This window comes from Pristis pectinata, chromosome 27, assembly GCF_009764475.1.
Source record: "Pristis pectinata isolate sPriPec2 chromosome 27, sPriPec2.1.pri, whole genome shotgun sequence".
Classification (NCBI taxonomy): Eukaryota; Metazoa; Chordata; class Chondrichthyes; order Rhinopristiformes; family Pristidae; genus Pristis; species Pristis pectinata.
The window spans coordinates 18,782,508-18,801,173 of NC_067431.1; the positions used below are offsets into that span (position 1 = coordinate 18,782,508).

The following is an 18,666-nucleotide window of genomic DNA, read 5'->3' on the forward strand; positions in this document are numbered from 1 at the left end:
CTGATGGAATTTATAGAATGGTGTAGAATTGTGCTGTATATTCCATAAAGAGTGATATAAAGCAAGTTGTTTTACTTGAAATGCAATACAATGATCTGTTACATTAATGGGCATGTGAGAGTCCCCAGGGTACAATCCCCACTCCTGAATGGAGAAGGCTGGTGTCTTTCAGTACTTGAGTCTCATTTCCAGAAAGCTGTTGAACTGCTCAGATCTGCTGGTGAAGCACGATTGGATATCAGATCATAATGGTTAGGAAGTGTACAAAAATTCAATGAAGGATGGGGAGGTAACAGTTGGGAGAAAGGAGGACTGATAGGTATGGGAATATTATTTGGGCATGACGAGCTTTCAGGAATAAGGGCATTCAGGTTTGGGAGTGGAAATTGGGTGGAAGATGAGGGGTCAGGAAGGGCAGGCAATTGGGGGAAGGAGGAAATAAGCAACATGAGGAAAAGTGGGTGGTCCAAAGGTAGGGTTGTGGGAGGAGGTGAAACAGACAGGTGTAAATTAGGCACCATTGATTGGGAGTTGGGATTAAGATCATCCCTGTTGTGTTCCAGTCTGTATATTGGCTGTATGTTTCTGAGTTGGTAAACGAATTCCAATGGCTAGAAATTCATACACAATTGGTGGTGTTAGACCCAAAGTATAAATGAGTTGTACTCCATCTCTGAAAATCATTGCATTGCAATTGCTATGAGTTTCTGAGCAGAGTTTAATGCGGTGATGCTACTATATAGTGGGGTTTATTGCTGCTGACCAGGGATGAGGTTCTAGGTACAAAACTCTGTGGAAAATAAGAACACTTTACTATCACTGGGTCTCAAATCACTAATCACCCAAGATTATAATGAATTTATATCAGCAGCAAGTCTCAAAAGCCAGCTATGATCTGATGACCTTTCATTCTCAATTTAAGGATCTGCTTATATGAACCAACGCTAATTATATAGATTTGTATAGAATGTACTGCACAGAGTGAGTCCATTCAGCCTAATTTTTCTGGTCACTATTTTTTACTCTAAGCATCTCATTGCCTTCCTTCATCTTGTCCTATAACAGCATTTCCTGTTTACCAGCTTCATCTTGAATGCATCTGTGGTATTCAATTAAACCAATGCTTGCAGAAGGTAATGCATTCTTACTGCTCTTTGGGTGAGGTCTCTTTTATTGTGTTCTTTATTGGATTAATTAATGTTTCTTTAATATTTATTGCTCTTGTTTTGGGCTCTATCATATCCTCTATCTGTCCACCTTGCTAAACCCACCCATCATGTTAAAGACTTCCATCAAGTCATCCCTCAGCATTGTTTTCCAAAAAAAAAGTGGCCCAGCATGTTGTTATTTTTTGAAGGCTGTAAATTCTTAGTTCTAGGGTCATCATTGCAACTATTTATTTGCACTTCTCTAGCACTTCTTCTCCTCTCTCTTGTGGTATGTGGAGAATAGAATTGTATATGATGCCCCAAGTGTGGTCTGACCAAGTCACTATATTGGGTAAAGCAATGAATGTGTTAACTTCAATTTTGTGTAATAGTACCATCTATGTAAGATGCTTCTGAGCCCTCAGCTATGAAAAAAAAAATGCTGATTCCTCAGAAATTGTAAGGTTGTAGGACAACGGCGGACATTTTATTCTGTGCACAGATTTCTTTGGAGTCTCAAAATGGCTGCTACTAGAGAGAGAGGGAGAGAGAGAAATATTTCTTCATGCATCCAGTCAGCTGCCTGCTCCACGTTTAACCTGCTATAAGGATTTCTGTTTGGCAGGTGAACGCATGACTGTTTAACTGAGCCACGTCTACAAGACTGTTCAATTAGCAGTTTTCTGCTTTTAAATTGGCTCCAGGCAAATGCCGATAAAATCATTTGTGCCAGATTTTTTTTTGTCTTTGGACAGACTTGTTGAACCATTTATCCTGAAGTGCCCCCTCCTTGTTTGTTTAATTCAGTAAATGGTATGTGACGTGAATTAAAAAAAAGTCTTCACACATTCTAGCTTTCTGTTAGCAGGGCCATGAATTCTAGTTATCAAATCCCAAGTGCCTGCAACATTCTCTCTCACTTGTTTCAGGCATACAGCATTGTTTGCTTCTTAAAACTTCTCTCGGTTTTCTCCACAACAGTTCTAAATGCGGAGACTGGGTACTGTGCCCATTGGTCCTTTAGCTTCCTAGCACCACCATCCTACCGCAGCCCATTTCCTCCTAATCTACCCCCTGCTCCTTTATCAGGCATGTCATTCTCAACTCTTGGGGCTGGCCAGTGAGCATTGCGGACTAAGGATTAGGGATCAAAGGACAAGCAAGATCCCATCCTCATCTAATATTCAAGGACTTAGCACTTTCCAGCAGAGGTCACTATATAATTAGACAAAAGGCAAAGCAGCCGTCCTCCAACGTCAGGTCACCGAGTCAGAGGAAGTTTTATTCAATGACATCTATATAGTGTCTTCCATGTATTCAAAAATCACAAGGTGATGTTTCAAATTCCAAGCAAATTCATCTCCAAACTCCTAGACCTGGGACTCAACACCTCCCTTTGCAACTGGATCTTTGACTTCCCGACCAACAGACTGCAATCAGTAAGGATAGGCAGCAACACGTCCACCACAATTATTCTCAACACTGGTGCCCCGCAAGGCTTCATCCTCAGCCCCCTACTTTGCTCCCTATACACTTACGACTGCATGGCCAGATTCTGCTCTAACTCCATCTACATGTTTACAGATGACACCACCGTAGTGGGCCGAATCTCAAATAAAGATGAGTCGGAGTACAGGAAAGAGAAAGAGAGCCTAGTGGTATGGTGTCATGACCATAACCTTTCCCTCAATGTTTGCAAGACAAAAGAGCTGGTCATTGACTTCAGAAAGGGGGGTGGTGCACACACTCCTGTTTACAACAACTCCAGACATTCTCTCTTCTTTCCCCTCTCTTCGAGCAGAAGATAGAAATGCCTGAAAGCACGTACCACCAGGCTCAAGGACAGCTTCTATCCCACTGTTATAAGACTAATGAATGATCCCCTAGTACGATAAGATGGACCTTTGAACTCACAATCTACCTCATTATGGCCTTGCACCTTATTGTCTGCCTGCACTGCACTTTCTCTGTAACTGTAACACTTTATTCTGCATTCTGTTATTGTTTTTCCCTTGTACTACCTCAATGCACTGTTGTAGTGAAATGATCTGTATAGATGACATGCAAAATAAAGTTTTTCTCTGTACCTTGGTACATGTGACAATAATAAACCAATTTATTTTAATTTATTGAACAAAATTTGACCAAGGCACACAAGAAATATTAAGGCAGGTAAATAGATTCTTGCTAGAAGAGTTATGTTTGTGAATCATCTCAAAGGAGACGTTTGGGGATGGAATGCCGGGACTTAGGGCATAGGCAACTGAAGCCTTGGCCCCAGTGCAGTGATGAAAATTTGGCCAGAATTGGTGGAGGCAATGGGCACAGGGAGGGTGTGAGACCATGAAGGGATCTAGACAGGAAAATGAGAACTACAAATCCTGAAAACAAAGCTTGATGATCTACCTGGGTGATGCGTGACCAGGACTTCATCTGGACACTGAGTATGTATGGAAATTAAAGAACAGAATGGTACTGATGCCTACAAACATTTACTTTTACTCTTGCCTTTGAATTGAAAGGTTGTAGATTTGAGCCCTACTTCAGCTCTTGGAGCCATAATCTAGTCTGAAGCTACATTAATGTACTGAGGGTGCACTGCATTGTTGGCGATGCTTTTCTTTGGAGATGTTAAACCAAGGTTGGCCCAGAAGATTTCAGGCCACCAATGAGAGATCAGTGGCCATGGCCAATATTCATCACTCAAATGTCAGGATTGAAAAAAGAGCCTATTATTGATTATTGTCAAATCGCTGCTTGAGGGAATACTGCTCTGTACAATTGCTACATTGCAAATGTGACTACACTTCATTGGTAGTAAACCACTGGCACCTAATGAGGTCACAAATGGTGCCAAGTAAATACAAACTCTTTCCTTTTCTCTTTCATTTGTAGAACAGTGCAAATACCTGTCAAGTACGATCAAACCAAAATTGACTCTTTGTATATGGATGGTTCATAAACCTGCAGGGTTGGAACCAAGAGTATCAAACTAGGCTGTGTATGACTACCAACAGGTTTGATCTGAAGTGGTGTGAAATGTTTGACTGTCAGTTAGCTGTTAGATCTATTAATGGCTATGTGCTTGTAGAAGGACCAAGAATAAACCACCAATAGCAAGTAACCACATACTGAAGATTACACGGGTTCTGTGAAATTGCTGGAGGCTCTGACATTTGACTTGTGTTACTTTCTTTGGAATCTGATGACACTCCCTGCTTTGTGAATTTTGGATCTGATAATTCTAGATGTTGCCTACCACTTTGACAAGCAAGAGCCAGGCCATTTTTTTTGTACCTGTGAAGAACACTGCAAATCTACTTGTCATATTATGCTCAGTTGGGTGTCTGTAGCCGAGCACTGTTACTTTGTCTATTGCATCTTTCAATTTAAAACAGTGTGTCAAATATACCTTGAAATGTTCTGGCTTGTAACGCAACAGCAACAATCTTTTGCAAAATAATGACAGTATCAGCATCCAATATAGCAAGCAAAACCATTTAATTAATTAAAATAAGACTGACGTAGGGTCACTGTGTTGCTGGCTCATTACTTTTAAGGTTATTGGGAATAGAGAAGTCAAAGGTGCTTGACTGAAAGTGATGAGTCATCCAATTAGAAAAGTAGTTTGCTTTAGGATAATGTGGGAAGATGGGTGTTGGCAAGGATTGACATGCTTTATATTCATTTTCAGGATATGGGCTTTGGCATGGCCAACATTTATTGCCTATCCATAATTACTGTTGAAAAATTGGTGGTGAGCTGCCTTATTGAACCATTGCAGTCCCTTTGGTGAAAGTGCTCCTGGGCAGGGTGTTCCAGGATTTAGACCCAATGATGAGGAAGGATTGGTGATATATTTCCAAGTCAGGATTGTTCCCAACTTGGAGGAGACCTGCAGGTGGTGGTATTCCAAGGGTCTTCTGCACCTGTTCTTTCGGAGATCACAGGATAGGCAGGTGCTATCAGAGTAGTTTATGCAAATACCTGCAGTGCATTTTGTAGATGATACACACTGAAGGCGTTGTGCATTGAAGGTGGAGCAAATGAATGTCTACAGTAATTAATGGGTGCCACTCAAATGGACTGCTTTGTTCTGGATGATGTTGAGCTTCCTGAGAGTTGTTGGCCCTGCACTCATCCAGACAAGAAGGGTCTATTCTGTCCTTCTGAGCTGTACCCAGTAAATTGTGCAAAGACCTTGGAATTCTGAAGGGTTATCCAGCCTCTGACCTGCTTTTGAAACCATCGTATTTATGTGACTTGTCTAATTGAATTTCTGTTCAATAGTAACCCTAAGTTATTGATGGTGGGGAACTCAGTTATGGTAATATCATTGAATGTCAAGAGTAGATGGTTAGACCGACTCCTGTTGGAGATGGTCATTGTCAGGCACTTTTGCCACTTGTCAGTCCATGCCTGATTGTTGTCTGGTTCTTGTTGCATCCAAGTCTGGACTGCTTCATTTGGTGAGGAGTTGTGAAACAATGTGCATTCATCAGTGAACATCGTGAACATTGCCATTTTTGACATTATAATGCAAGAAAGGTAACTGATGAAGCAGCTGAAGATGGTTGGGTCTGGGACACTGCCCTATGGAGCTCCTGCAGTGACGTCCTGAGACTGGGATGATTGACACTTGACAACCACAGCCATCTTCCTTTGTGCAGGGAATGACTCCAACCATTGGAGTGTTTTCCCTTTGATGCCCATTGAGCAGTTTTAACAGGCTGTCTTGATGCCATGCTATACCTGGGATGTTGTTTAACCTCATAGCCTTTACTGTATCCAGTGCTTTCAATCATTTCTTGATATGTAGACCTGTCAAGTAACCAATGTGAGAGCATTGGACAAGGCAGTTATAGGTCAGCTGGACTTGGTATTTCTAATGGAGTTGAACTGCCATTACTTGCAGGACATGTGATCAATGAGGTTGCAATGTTCCTCAGACTGATGCAGATTCAGGGAAAGTGCTGGAGCAGAAATTTGTCTTTTGTTTAGTGTACCAAACACATGAGGTGGTAAATTCTGTGTGCTGAATTTCAGTTCTAAAATTTGCTTCCATTAACTACTTTCAGAACCAGTATCCAATGTACATACATTATTATGTTGGGAGTTTAATGCATACAACAAAGGTATAATTTCTAGCCCAAATGTAACTTATTAGGTAATGACTTATTTCAATTGTACCTAACTATGTATCCAAGTAAAATCTCTACAGCAAAAAGATGTTGGTCAATCATGTACATGTCTCTTGAACTTATCCTTAATCGTCCTATCAGCAAATCTCTCATTAGCATTGTTAATAGACTTTTGTTGCTAAGGATTGTTTATCAATAAACATGCATTATTTATTTTGAAATTGTTAAATTTGAAACAATCCAACATTGTCTTGTACCAAAATGATAACTCCAGTGTCTGGACAACTACATTAAAGCTGTTAAAGCAGAAGGCCCACACTATATCTAGGCTTCATAATGGCATTGATGGTTAGCAGATATCCTGTCTGTATTCCTACGGAGTTTCTAGTGCAGGGAGGCTATAGGGAATAGATCCACCCAGCAACAATCTAAATGTGCTGCTAGAAAAGACACTATCTGGTTGTATCTTCGTGAAATATTGGACAATAGGTGTAAGGCCTGGGGCTCCCATAAAGAAGTGAATTAATTTTTGCTTACAGTTCTTACGTTGAAGAGGTGACCACCAGCTGGAATTTGCGTGCAAGCTCTGTGCTTCTCCCCATCCCTATGGCATCCACTAGCTGTACAACACACCAAATACCCTGTTTTCTATTGGTTCACCATCAGTAGTCATGCCTCCAGCTGCCTAGTCCAAGGCTCAGGACTTCCTTCCCTGTGTCTCTCCACATCACTACCTCTCTCCTCCTTTGACACTTTTTAAGACTTGCCTACTTGCTAAATTTACCAACACCTGTTCCAATACACTCTTCTGTGACTTGGCGTCAAATTTTGATTGATAACTCTCAAAAGAAGTGCCTAGGGATATTTGAACACATTAAAGGCATTATACAAATGCAAATTGGTGCTCGACTTGTTCTTCAGGTTTAGTTTACACCCATATGTTATTTGTAGTTTTATATTTTTTAAGTAAATTACCACTAGCATTAGAACATCATTTGCCCAGAGGTCTCAGTCTATAAATCTGTTTACATTGCTGTCTTTTATGATGAATAGGGCTGCAGTACTGGAGCCATACTCAACCTCCTTACCTACCTCATATTGTAGGAGAAAACAGAGAGTCTGAATAAATGGTTCATTTTTGGATTGGCAATCAGTAACTAAAGGGATATTGCTGGGGCCTCAATAATTCATAATCTATATTAATAACTTAGATGAAGGGATCAAGAGTACTGTAGCCAAAGACACTGGTGAGACAAAAGATTGGTAAGAGTTGAGGGGGTCAAAATAGGCTTCAAGGGGACATAGATAAGTTAAATGAGTGGGTAAGAAGTTAGAAGATAGAGTATAATGTGGAGAACTGAGAGGGTATCCATTTGGGAAGGAGGAATGACAAAGCAAATTATTATTTAAATGGACTACAAAATATTGTGGTACAAGGGGGATCTGAGTGTCTTAGTACATGAAACATAAAATATTAGTATGCATGTAATTAGGAAGACTAATGGAATATTGTCCTTTATAGCATGAGACATGGAACAAAAGGTAGGGAAGTCTTGATGCAACTTTACTGGACACTAGTAAGACCACACCTGGAGTACTGCCTACCACTTCAGTCTCCATATTTAAGGAAGGATGTGCTTGCATTGGGGGCAGTGCAGAAGATTCACTTGGTTGATTCCTGGGATAAAAGGATTGATGTATGAAGAAAGTCAAGCAAGTTGAGCCTATACTCATGAAAGTTTAGAAAAATGAGAGGTTTGAAACATACAAAGTTCTGAGGAGGTTGACAGGGTGGACGCTGAGAAGATGTTTCTTTTAGTAGGGTTAGGAGGAATTTCTTTTCTCAGAGGCCATGGATCTTTGGAAATGTGTAGCTCAGGGAACCATGGAAGTGGAATCATTGAATGTACTCAAGGAGTGAAAGAAGGGAGTGGGGAAGTGGCATTGAAGCCAAGATTGGAACAGTCATGATTGTGTTGAATGATGGTGCTGGCCTTCTCCAGTTCCTGTTTCTTCTCTTCCTAGAAAATAACATGCCTGCCTATATGTTGACTTCAGTGGGATAGAAATCGGTTCAATAACAGATTTCCTGTCTGTCCTACTTTGTTACCAGATGAACTGAGCAGTTACAAACAACTCCCGGCAGGCTTCAATGAATTCCCATTGTCAATAAAACGAATCTGTAAATTCCACCTCTATCCTTACCCTTATCATGGTCCCTGGAAAGAATAGACACATAACTCCAGCCACTTAGCCCCTTGAATCTATTCAGTGAGACCACAGTTTATCTGTGAATTATGTCTGCCTTTGCCCCATGTGTCTTAATATCTTTGGGCAACAGAAAGGACTCCGTTCTATTCTGTCAATAGGAAAGATTATGTTCTATTCTTTCTAGAGCCAAAGTTGATTTCACATTTTCTTGCTCTAAAATCTGTGGGCTGCTGTTTTGCTCTTTTGTTTAATCTATTAATATCTCCTTGTAGATACATGCTTTCAGCTAAGCTGCCTGTACATATGCTATCAGCAAGTTTGGATGCACGACTTCCTATTCCATCATTAAGTGACTTATCAGGGCAGTGAATAGTTGTAACTCCAACACAGTTTGTGCAGCACCTAGTCACATGCTGCCAAATTGTGTACTTGTCCATTATCCCTTCTCTATGTCTTCTGCCACTAAGCCAATTTCCTGACCAAGTCAATAACTTGCCTGCAATTCTATGAGCTTCACCTTTAGATAACATTCTTGTGTGTGGACTTTATTGAGTGCCTTCTAGAAAATCATCTAAATAACATATATTGACATTCAATAGAATATCAATTCTACTTCTTTAGTCACCTTTTCAAAAAATTCAATCAGGTTCACTAGGTATGAACTGCCTTTTCAAATCTATTCTTGCTTTCTCTCTGGTCTGATGAAGGTGTCACTCTATTATAATTTTCCAACAACAGATGTTAGTTAACTGGTGTAGAATTCCTCAGTTTCCATCTGTCGCCTCCCTTAAACAATGCTCTGACATGTCCACTTTCCAATCAAAGGATGAAGGTCTCAAAGCAAAATAATTTGGAAAGTTTGTGTATGATGCATCTGTGATGTCCTCACCAATTTCCTGTAAAACCTTTGAGATGGAAACAATCTGTTCCTGAGAATTTATCACTGTTTCCTTAATTGCTGTCTTTTTATTTTGTTTTTTTTTTGGATTCATGTCCCCAATTATCTTATCTTGTTTTATCTTTTTCTTATTCTACACAGAAGGAAACCATTCAGCCCATCAGGTCCATACTGGCTTCCAGAGGAGCAATATAATTAGTCAGAGGCCCCCTCTCCTTATTTTACTGTACACCTGCAACTTACTCTCTCTCACATAAACCCACCAGCTCTCCTTTGATTTATTTTGCCATGAACTAGAAGGGTCATTTAAAGTAGCATATTGACCTACTACCACATCTTTGGAATATGGGAGGACACCGGAGCACCTGGAAGAAGCCCATGCAGTCATGAAAAGAACATGCAAATTCCACCTAGACAATTTATTGCTTCCCTCTTGACTCATTTCCTGCCTCACCCATGTTGTTTATCCATATCCTTCACCCTTATCCATATCTCTCTTATCTTTCTTCCCTTATCCCTAATTTTGCTAGATAATGCGACATTCCTGTCATAAAATAAAGAACTGGTGTGGAAAAGATGGCAGTGAATGTATTAACTTATTCTCACCTATCTCTCACTTTGAAATCTAATTTCATTGACAGTATCATGAACTGATAGCAAGAGATAGCACATGGTGAGTCATAGCTCAGCAAAAGTAAGAAGCAATGCCAGAGAAATAACCAACTCCACAAAATAGCTGCTGTATTTCTTAGACTACAGCAGTCACTGCACATCAAGAGTACTTAATTTGTGAAAAGCCCCTTGAGACATCAGGTGGTCCTCCATGGTCCTGTATAAAAGGACTTCTTTTTTGCATCAGCGCCTTTACCCTTTAACAAAATTCCATTTAAAAAAAATGCATGGACACACTTTTCATGTTTGCAGTCTCTCAGAATCCTAATCCAAAGCCTGCTAAAACATATTTTGCATCATTTGTGCTTGAACTCACTTTGGTGCCTGCCTTTCTTCCTTCCACAGTGAGATTAGAGTACTCATCATCCATATTATTGTGAAGACACCTCTAGTTTCATTCTTGTATGTTCAGAGGGAGCGAAATTCTTTTTAATCTGTTGAATTTTTCTCTGGTATGTTAATTCATAGGATGCAGGAGTTGCTGGAAAAGTCAGTATTTGAGTGGCAGAGTACACAGTGTTAGGTTAGACTGGAAGTTTGCATGAAGGGGTTGGCCATGCATGCTGCCTACATGGAGTCCATCTCTTTCATGAGGACAGTCTTCCATGTGCTTACAAAGGAAGCCTTTGTGTTTGAGGCCAAAATACACATTTACTCAGTCATTGTAGTGTAGTGCACACTGATTTAGCTTTGGGTTACTGCCCCATTTGGGTTTGAATCTAGTATTGAACCTTGATGTGACACCAGGATCAAACTGAGTGAGACTTGCTTGATGAAGATAAACTCTCACTGTCTTTCTCTTCAGTCTACACATGGCCTTTCCTACTTGCAATTTATTGAGTTGGTGGTTGTGAAGTACTGAGCAGTGTGAAAACTGCAATTCTCATGATGCAGTACTGACTGGCAGGCTTATGTGCCTGCACACATGCGCGCGCACACACAAATTTGCATAGAAAATTAATAAGCCTATTGCCACTGCTATATCCTGAACTTGCTCTTTTGTTTTAGTTGTCATTTGTAAAATAAGAATAATTATTATATCTAAATTTTACTTACAGAGTGCTTTTTTAAAGTTTATATTGGGAAATTTTGTTCTGCACTGCACCTTCACAGTGAAACTTCATATCACGCATCAGAACTCTCACTCACACACTATGTGGTAGACCTTGATTTTGTGGACCTGTGTAAAACAGTCACATTGACAGCAAACTAATATAGTTCCCCATTTTATTGCTTCATCGGGAATAGGGTTGTAATCCTCTTGGAGTGACTTGAAGTCTCCAAGAATCAAACTAATTCCTAGGACACTGCTCCAAGCAAACCCAGGAGAAAAATCATAGGGTGACAATGCTCTCCAAGTAAGAACAGGGAGGACTTGATTACTGCCCTGTCAGTCAAGCCTGGTGACTCGGATTGAACTGAAGAACAATTTGAGTGTAACCATTCTCCACTCACTGCATTTTTCTGGTGAAAATACTCTTCTTTCATTGCAAGAAATTATTGTGGATCTTTTCATAAATTCTGTTTCACCAGTTCTTTAAATGGAATCTTTTTCTAACTAAATTGATAGAGCTATCAGCTATGTATTGTGAGCCTAGACATATATCCAACCCTATCTCCAATGCATTGGCAGTGTTGTCAATAGACTGTTTCGCTTTTATTTTGGTTGAACATATTTCCCAATTATATAAAAGTATTGGCATGCCAAGAAAAGATGGCTGCTTCCCAGAGAGTAAAGATTTAGCTAATCAGGCAGCAAAGAATCTGCTTGCTTCTTAGTTGGCTCTGAAAACTGCAAGAGGGACAGACTGGTGGCCAATTATAGAAATGTGAAGGAGGCAAGTTTGTTAGTAGTGGAGGTTAAATGGTAATGACCTTTCCAGGAGTTAAGACATGGAGGAAAGAAGGGGAGTGAAGAGATGCACTTGGAGGAGATAGGTGGGAGAGGAGAGTTCGGGGGTGGGGTGGGGTGGTTTCACACATGGACCAAGGAAAGGGCAGGGGAAAGAAGGGAAGAACTATTGAAGAAGGTGGGGAGTGGGTGGGTACTGGGCAGAGAGACACACAAGCGGAGAAGAGATTGGAAAGAGAGGGAGAGGGTGTAAAGGGAGGAGGAGATGAAGAAAAGGAGTAACATGAGCTTACAAAAGGGGAACAGATAGAGTAGTGGTAAGGTGGGTAGAGGAGGACAGTAATAAAGAGTAGAGCAAGAGGGTCCAGGAATGTGTGGAAGGTGCAGATATCACAAGGCAATACAATAGGGTGGATGAGACAGGGTAATAAGGTTTCGGGGTGGGTGTCTGGGAGAAAGTGCAGGGAAAGATCATGGAGAGAAATGAGGCCTGGAAAACTGGATGGTCTTTATTTTATTGCTAGCACAGTGGGTCTGTGAAGTAGCCCAGAGACCCATCCCTGGAGAAGCAGAAGCATTTGCACCTTCAACTTTGAGCAGCACTGGGAAGTAAAAAAAATTAATCAACTTAGTGAGAAAGCCTCAGATTGTAGTGATATTGTAATGATAACACGGTGGTTAATTTACTGGACTAGCAGCCAGATTTCTGGATTATTGATCCAGAGATAGGAGTTCAAATCCAACCATTCCAGCTGAGGAACTTAAATTCAAAGAGTTAAATGACTCCGTAATTTAAAAACAAATCTAGTTTCAGTAACAATAACCATGAAACCATTAATTTGTTGTAAAAAAAATCTGTTTCACTTATGTCCTTTTGGGGAAGGAAATCTTTCATCCTTACCCAATATGGGACTCAAAACCCTCCAAATGTGATTGACTTTTAACTGCCTCCTCAGCCCAGGGGCAATCAGAGATCAACAATAACTTTTGGCGTTGCCAGCAACATCTACATCCTATGAATAAATAAATATACAATATCTTGAAATCACAGAAACAAGGAACTTCATACACCTTAACTCATCTGACCATTGTTTTATTGCATACATTTCCCTCTCCACACAACAATACTTACTCTGGCATCAAGAATGAAAAGGAAGTCATACAAATTTAAATAGAATTAACTCTGATTGGCTCACCCGTTTTAAAAATGTTCATTGGTCTCAGTCATGCCTAAATCAGTTCCCGATAAATGATGATTGTGTAGATTATTTAATTATTTGTCCATGTCTTATGTTAGACCCAGTGTATTATCAGGTGTATGGCAAATTTTGATGGCAGTTGTTATGCATCTACCAGATTTAGCATTTTCTACTTTGAATATGTATCCCTTTGCGCTACATTTAGACTAATATCCCAGATAGATGCATACCCACCAGAAATGTAGGGTATCAATAAAGCAGTCATTAATATTGCATGGAGCCTCTGCTCTAACATATAAAAAAGAAAAGCAACAGCAAAGTCCCCAAAAAACAATAATCTGTTTTTTAGTGGTATTGATTAAGAAATAGGTACTGACTGGGACATCAGAGAAAATTTTTCTTCTCTTCTTCAAATAGTGCAATGGGATCTTACCTGAGAGAGCAGACCACTTCTTCATTCGTCTGAAGACAGCACCTACAACAATATAGCACCTCCTCAGAACTGCATGGGTGTGTCAGCCAGGGTCATTTGCTCAATACATCTTCTATCATTGAATTGCAGTCTTGTAGATGTATGCCTGCGTGTGTGTGTGTGTGCGTGCGTGCGTGCGTGTGCGCGCACAGGAGAGAGAGATCACTCTAGTTGATATCATCCAATTTGTATCTATTGGCTGAAATATCACCAGAGGAGTTTTATCCTTAAAAAGAATATTGATTATGATTTGTGCATTTTAAATAAAGAGCAATGTTCCCAGAAAAACAAAAGCTGCTATTATATAACTGATACTTGCACTCAGGAAATTAATGTGCTTGAGCGATAATGATATTAAAACTTTGACAGCCCCCAATTCCAGGTTCCATATAGCTATTATGAAACAATTTTAAACCTAAATAATTATAATAATTTGTGTAATTACAATAATTTGGTTAAAGCCAGTAGCCATTGTGTATTAATGACAGGTTTAGAGTTCACTGTCAATCTGACTTCAGGCCTCTTGAGCAAAATGTTTTGGCTGAGCAGCATTTCTACTGACAGAACAGCTGTTGCTCTGTTGTCCACTGAACCTACAGGTCAAAGATTGATTAATTTTAACCAGCATTTTGGAATAGCCTGCTAACAAACCTTTGCTCTTCTGACTGGATTTCATTAATGTATACAAAATCTACAGCACAGAATCAGGCCCTTTTGTCCAAATGGTACACACTTTTTTGAGCCTATCAGCAAATACCTTTCCCCTTTGTGTAGTTATTCATCTTCCCTTTAAAGTCCCACAAAGAGCCAAGTCAGTTTCTATGTATTGTGATATTGCTTCAGGAATAAATATTGGTTGGACATGGAGAGAATGCCTTTGCTCGATTTCAAAATGGTCACATTGAAACAATAACATTTACCTAAATGTGGGGGAGAGTGAAAGGCCTTTGGCCTAGCTTTTCATCATTTTTCTATTATTAATTCAAGGAACGTAGTCTTTGCAGGATGAGCCAGCATCTAATTGCCCATCCCCAGTTGTCCTTGAGAAGATGGTGGTGAGGTGCTTTCCTGAACTGCTGCATTCCTTGAGATGTGGGTATATCCACAATGTTATTAGGGAGGGACTTCCTGGATTCTGACCCAGCCAGAGTGAAGAAACAGTGATATATTTCAAAGTCAAAGTGCTGTGTGACTTGGAGGACAACTTTCAGGTGGTGGTGTTCCATGCATTTGCTGCCCCTGTCCATCTTGCTGGTAGAGGTTGTGGGTTTGGAAGCTGCTGTCTAAGAGACCTTATTGAGTTGCTGCAGTGCATCCTGTAGATGGTACAAACTGCTGCTACTGTGCGTTGGTGATGGAGTGAGTGAATGATTGTGGATGGGGTGCCTATCTAGAGGGCTGCTATGTCCTGTCTGGAGTGTTGTTGAAGCCACACACTTCCAGGCAACAGAAACAAGAGTCTGGAGGTCAGGCGGAAAGCTGGATGAAGAAAAATAGGGTTCAGAGAGGTTGGGAGAGCACCAGGATAGAGAAGAGAAGCAATTCAGAGGACTGAGAACCTGCTAATGAACAACAGACAAAATCAGTGCTATGACAGAGTAAGGTGAGACAAGAGACCAGGAAGGCAAGGAAGAATGACAGAAGCCAGATGTGAGTTAAAGAAGGGAGGGATAAGGTAGAGAAAGAGATGGATAGAAGGATAGTGAGAAGAAAAGAAAGAAAAAGAGATCAACAGAGACAAAGATGAGAGAGAAAAGGAATGAAACCAGAAACAGACAAAGAGAAGCCAAACAAAGGTTGGTTGAAACCAAGATAAAGGATGAGAGGAAGGATGCAGAAAAAGACGCGAGACAGAAATGGAGATACTGACAAACAGATGGAAACAGAGACCAATAGAACGAGGGAAGAGAGCAGAAGATGGAGAATATTACTCTGGCATTGTCTTTCATCCACTGGCTGACCTCATTATCTACACAGTTGGGAGGAGCATGAAGGAGGGAGGAAACTAAAAATCACATAAATTTGACAGCTGTGGTGCAAATTGCATTAGCACTTGAGTGCATGCAGAATATTGCCTCATAATCTCATTTTTCTAAACCCAGACGTGATGGTTCTTAGTTCCCTCAGCTTCCCATTGCCTTCACCTTGGAGATCTGCGCAAACATTTGTACACATTCAGGAAGAGCTCCTCTGGTTGCTAAGGGTGACAATGTTAATTTTCAAGTGAAACTATTGCCATTTCTAGTCAAAGCAAGGAAACAAATATCAGAAGCAGAGTTCAGTGCACAGATGTTACCTCATCGTGTGTTTTCACAAGGGCACAGAGGATGAATTTCCCATCTATAGAATTTATAGCACAAATACTGCTTCTGATCAAACAACATATGTTTGAAATCTTAAACTCTGTCACCTTGAAAGGGTGGGGGTGATGAAATGGAATTTTCCAGACAGATTGATAGGTTTGTGTTAGGCAAGGATATTAGGTCTGTAGGACCAAAGCTTAGATTAATGGCTTCAAAGAACAGATCAGCCATGATCTTATTGAATGGTAGAAAAGGCTTGAAGGGCTGAATGGCCTCCTCCTGTTCCTGTGATCCTTGTTAATTGATTAATCTATGGTGGTGTGTATGCTTCACATGAGTGTCCTCCCAGTTCCAATTAACTGTATCCTCCCATTCCGATCTCCCTGGTGTAAACTCGCCTCCCCTTAAATGCAGTCAGGCACTTTCCCACCTTGAAAGCCTGGGGCTGATCGGCAAACCCCAGATTTAATTCAGATCAGCATGATCCCACTTGGAAACAATCAATTGTACTAACAGGGCTTTTTGTCCAGACTGGATCCCTGATGGATACAGGAGCTCCAAGGGTCTGTAAATGGAGTCTGTTTTGATGGCTGCTTTTAGAGTGTCAGATTCTTATTTGGTCTAGCAGACTGGAAAGCTTGTCACATTGTAAAAACATCAAATATTTGCACTAATCACTGCCTCCCCACCCCCTACCCTCTTCTTTCTTTCAGCAAATCCAGAGATCTTTGGCAGACAAAACAATGGGAAGGAGATGAGAAGCCCTGCCGAGGTGCCCCAGCAGGCTATGGCTGAGCCTGATTTAATTACTCTCCAACACTAACCCAAATGCCTACAGTCCCCATGCCAATTAGGCAGTGAAAGATAAACCTGTCGATAAAGGTGAGAAATTCTACATCTGTCTTTTCGCACTTTTCAAAGAGCGTTCTTAATGACAAGCAATTAAATATCAGGCATTCTCCTGAATCACTCCTGGTACTGCAGGGCTGTTGTGAGATTTTTGGTGCTTGCTAATTAGTTTTCACACCAAAAGTGTTTCCCTTCACAAAAGTTGCTTAATTTTTGTGTAAACCTTGGGGCATTTCATTTGACATTTGAAAATAAATTTCTGATGCTCCACTCTCTTTCCTGAACATAAATAACATCTTGCATTAAATATCACACTTTTAATGTAATAAACCTTTGCAAGGCAATTCAGAGGAACAATATCAAACACAATTTGACACCGACTGAGGAGGTATTGGGACAGCCTGACCAAAGACTCTCTTAAAGCAGAAGTTCAAGGAGAGAGCTCCAGAGTTTAGTGTTTAAACAGTTGAAGCCATGGCTACCAATGGACTGTTTCTTGGGATTTATTCCATTTGCTACTGCTATCTTGTCTGTGTGACCAGTGTCTGAGCTTTGTAGGCTATTTGACTGCAGAGGTCATCATATCCTATACCCACTCTAAACAGAGCACATATTTCCCAGCAGGTGATAATGTTGAAAGTAGCAGTTCTTGCTTACCTATAACTTCCCTGATCTTACAAACTACAGATATCTAATGTGCAGTTTTGTTGCCACTTGACAGCTGTGGTCTTCTTACCTGTTAGGTCCATGCTAAAGGTCCCGGAACACTAATTGAAGAGCAGGCAGGGATATGGCCAACATTTATCTCTTAAATGCAAAAACAAAACAGACAAGATGATGATTTGCATGTGTACCTCCATACATTCGACACTGTGCCCCAAAGCATTAAACTATTTTAGTCTTCAGGGAAATTTCTAATAGGATGCAGTATGGGTTTTCTTTTCCAGATTTAAATACTAAGATTTAATACTAAGAATTAAGTGTAGATCTTTCATGATCTTCATCACTCAATAATGCATCAAAGCATGCAGGTTTTCCCCAGAGCAAAGTATCATGAGAAGTATGCCCTGAGATCGGATAGTATGTATAGTGTTTTCTCATTCTTATTGGACTTTTTTTTCCTGTACTGCCCTTACAGGAGAATCTATGACTAATTTTTGGTTTGTATGCTCCAATGGATAGTACTCTCACCTCTGAGTCAAAAGATTGTGGGTTCTCATCTTAATCTAGATTCTTCAGCATGCAAACTAGGGTGACACTCCCAGTACAGAGCTGAGGGATTGCTGTGGCATCTTTCAGCTGAGACCTTTAAACCTTGGTGCACAACATCCACTTGGGGCACAGGTCCCCATTAGTATTTGAGGTCATCAGGCAGTACCAGTGTCCTCTTAGCTGGCCTTGATTTGGAAAAAAAGCAGGAGGTCTATCCTTGGGTCCTGGGTAATGTTTATCTCTCAATCAACACTTAAAGGAAATTATCTGGTCATTATCACATTGTTGTCTTTGGACCCTGAAGTGTGCAAATAGCCTGCTATGTTTCCTACTTTACAACACTGCAGAAGTTCTTCAGTGAAATGTGAAGGATGTTGGGACATCCTGACGTTGTGTAAGGCACTATGGAAATACAATTTTCCTTCTTTCATAAGCGCTTTGATGGCCTCACAATAGTTAAAAATAATGAAATTTCCTTCAGTAATTGTTTTTATTCCATGTGTAATATTTCGATCATTGAAGTGTTTTAAATATTTACAAGCACCAACCTTGAGCTAGCTGTACCAGTTAACATAGGAATATTTGTTCCACTTAAGTTTTTATAAAAAACTCAGGTTGTTGTTAGCATGCCTGTATTTTACCCATAGCTGAAGAGGAGCACCATTGTAATCAGTGTCCGTGGGTGCCAGTGCAATGCAGGAGGAACTTT

The 18,666-nt window shown here is 40.4% G+C and overlaps 1 long non-coding RNA gene across 1 annotated transcript in view; it reads right to left on the reverse strand.

The window, feature by feature from the left end:
* The window catches only part of LOC127583790 (uncharacterized), a 46,679-nt gene that overhangs the window by 15,004 nt on the left and 13,009 nt on the right, over positions 1-18,666 (reverse strand). The window contains exons 2-3 of the long non-coding RNA XR_007958298.1: positions 17,482-17,552; positions 13,555-13,596 (exon numbers count right to left, since the gene is read on the reverse strand). This is a non-coding gene — a long non-coding RNA (uncharacterized LOC127583790). The remainder of the gene's footprint in view (positions 1-13,554; positions 13,597-17,481; positions 17,553-18,666) is intronic.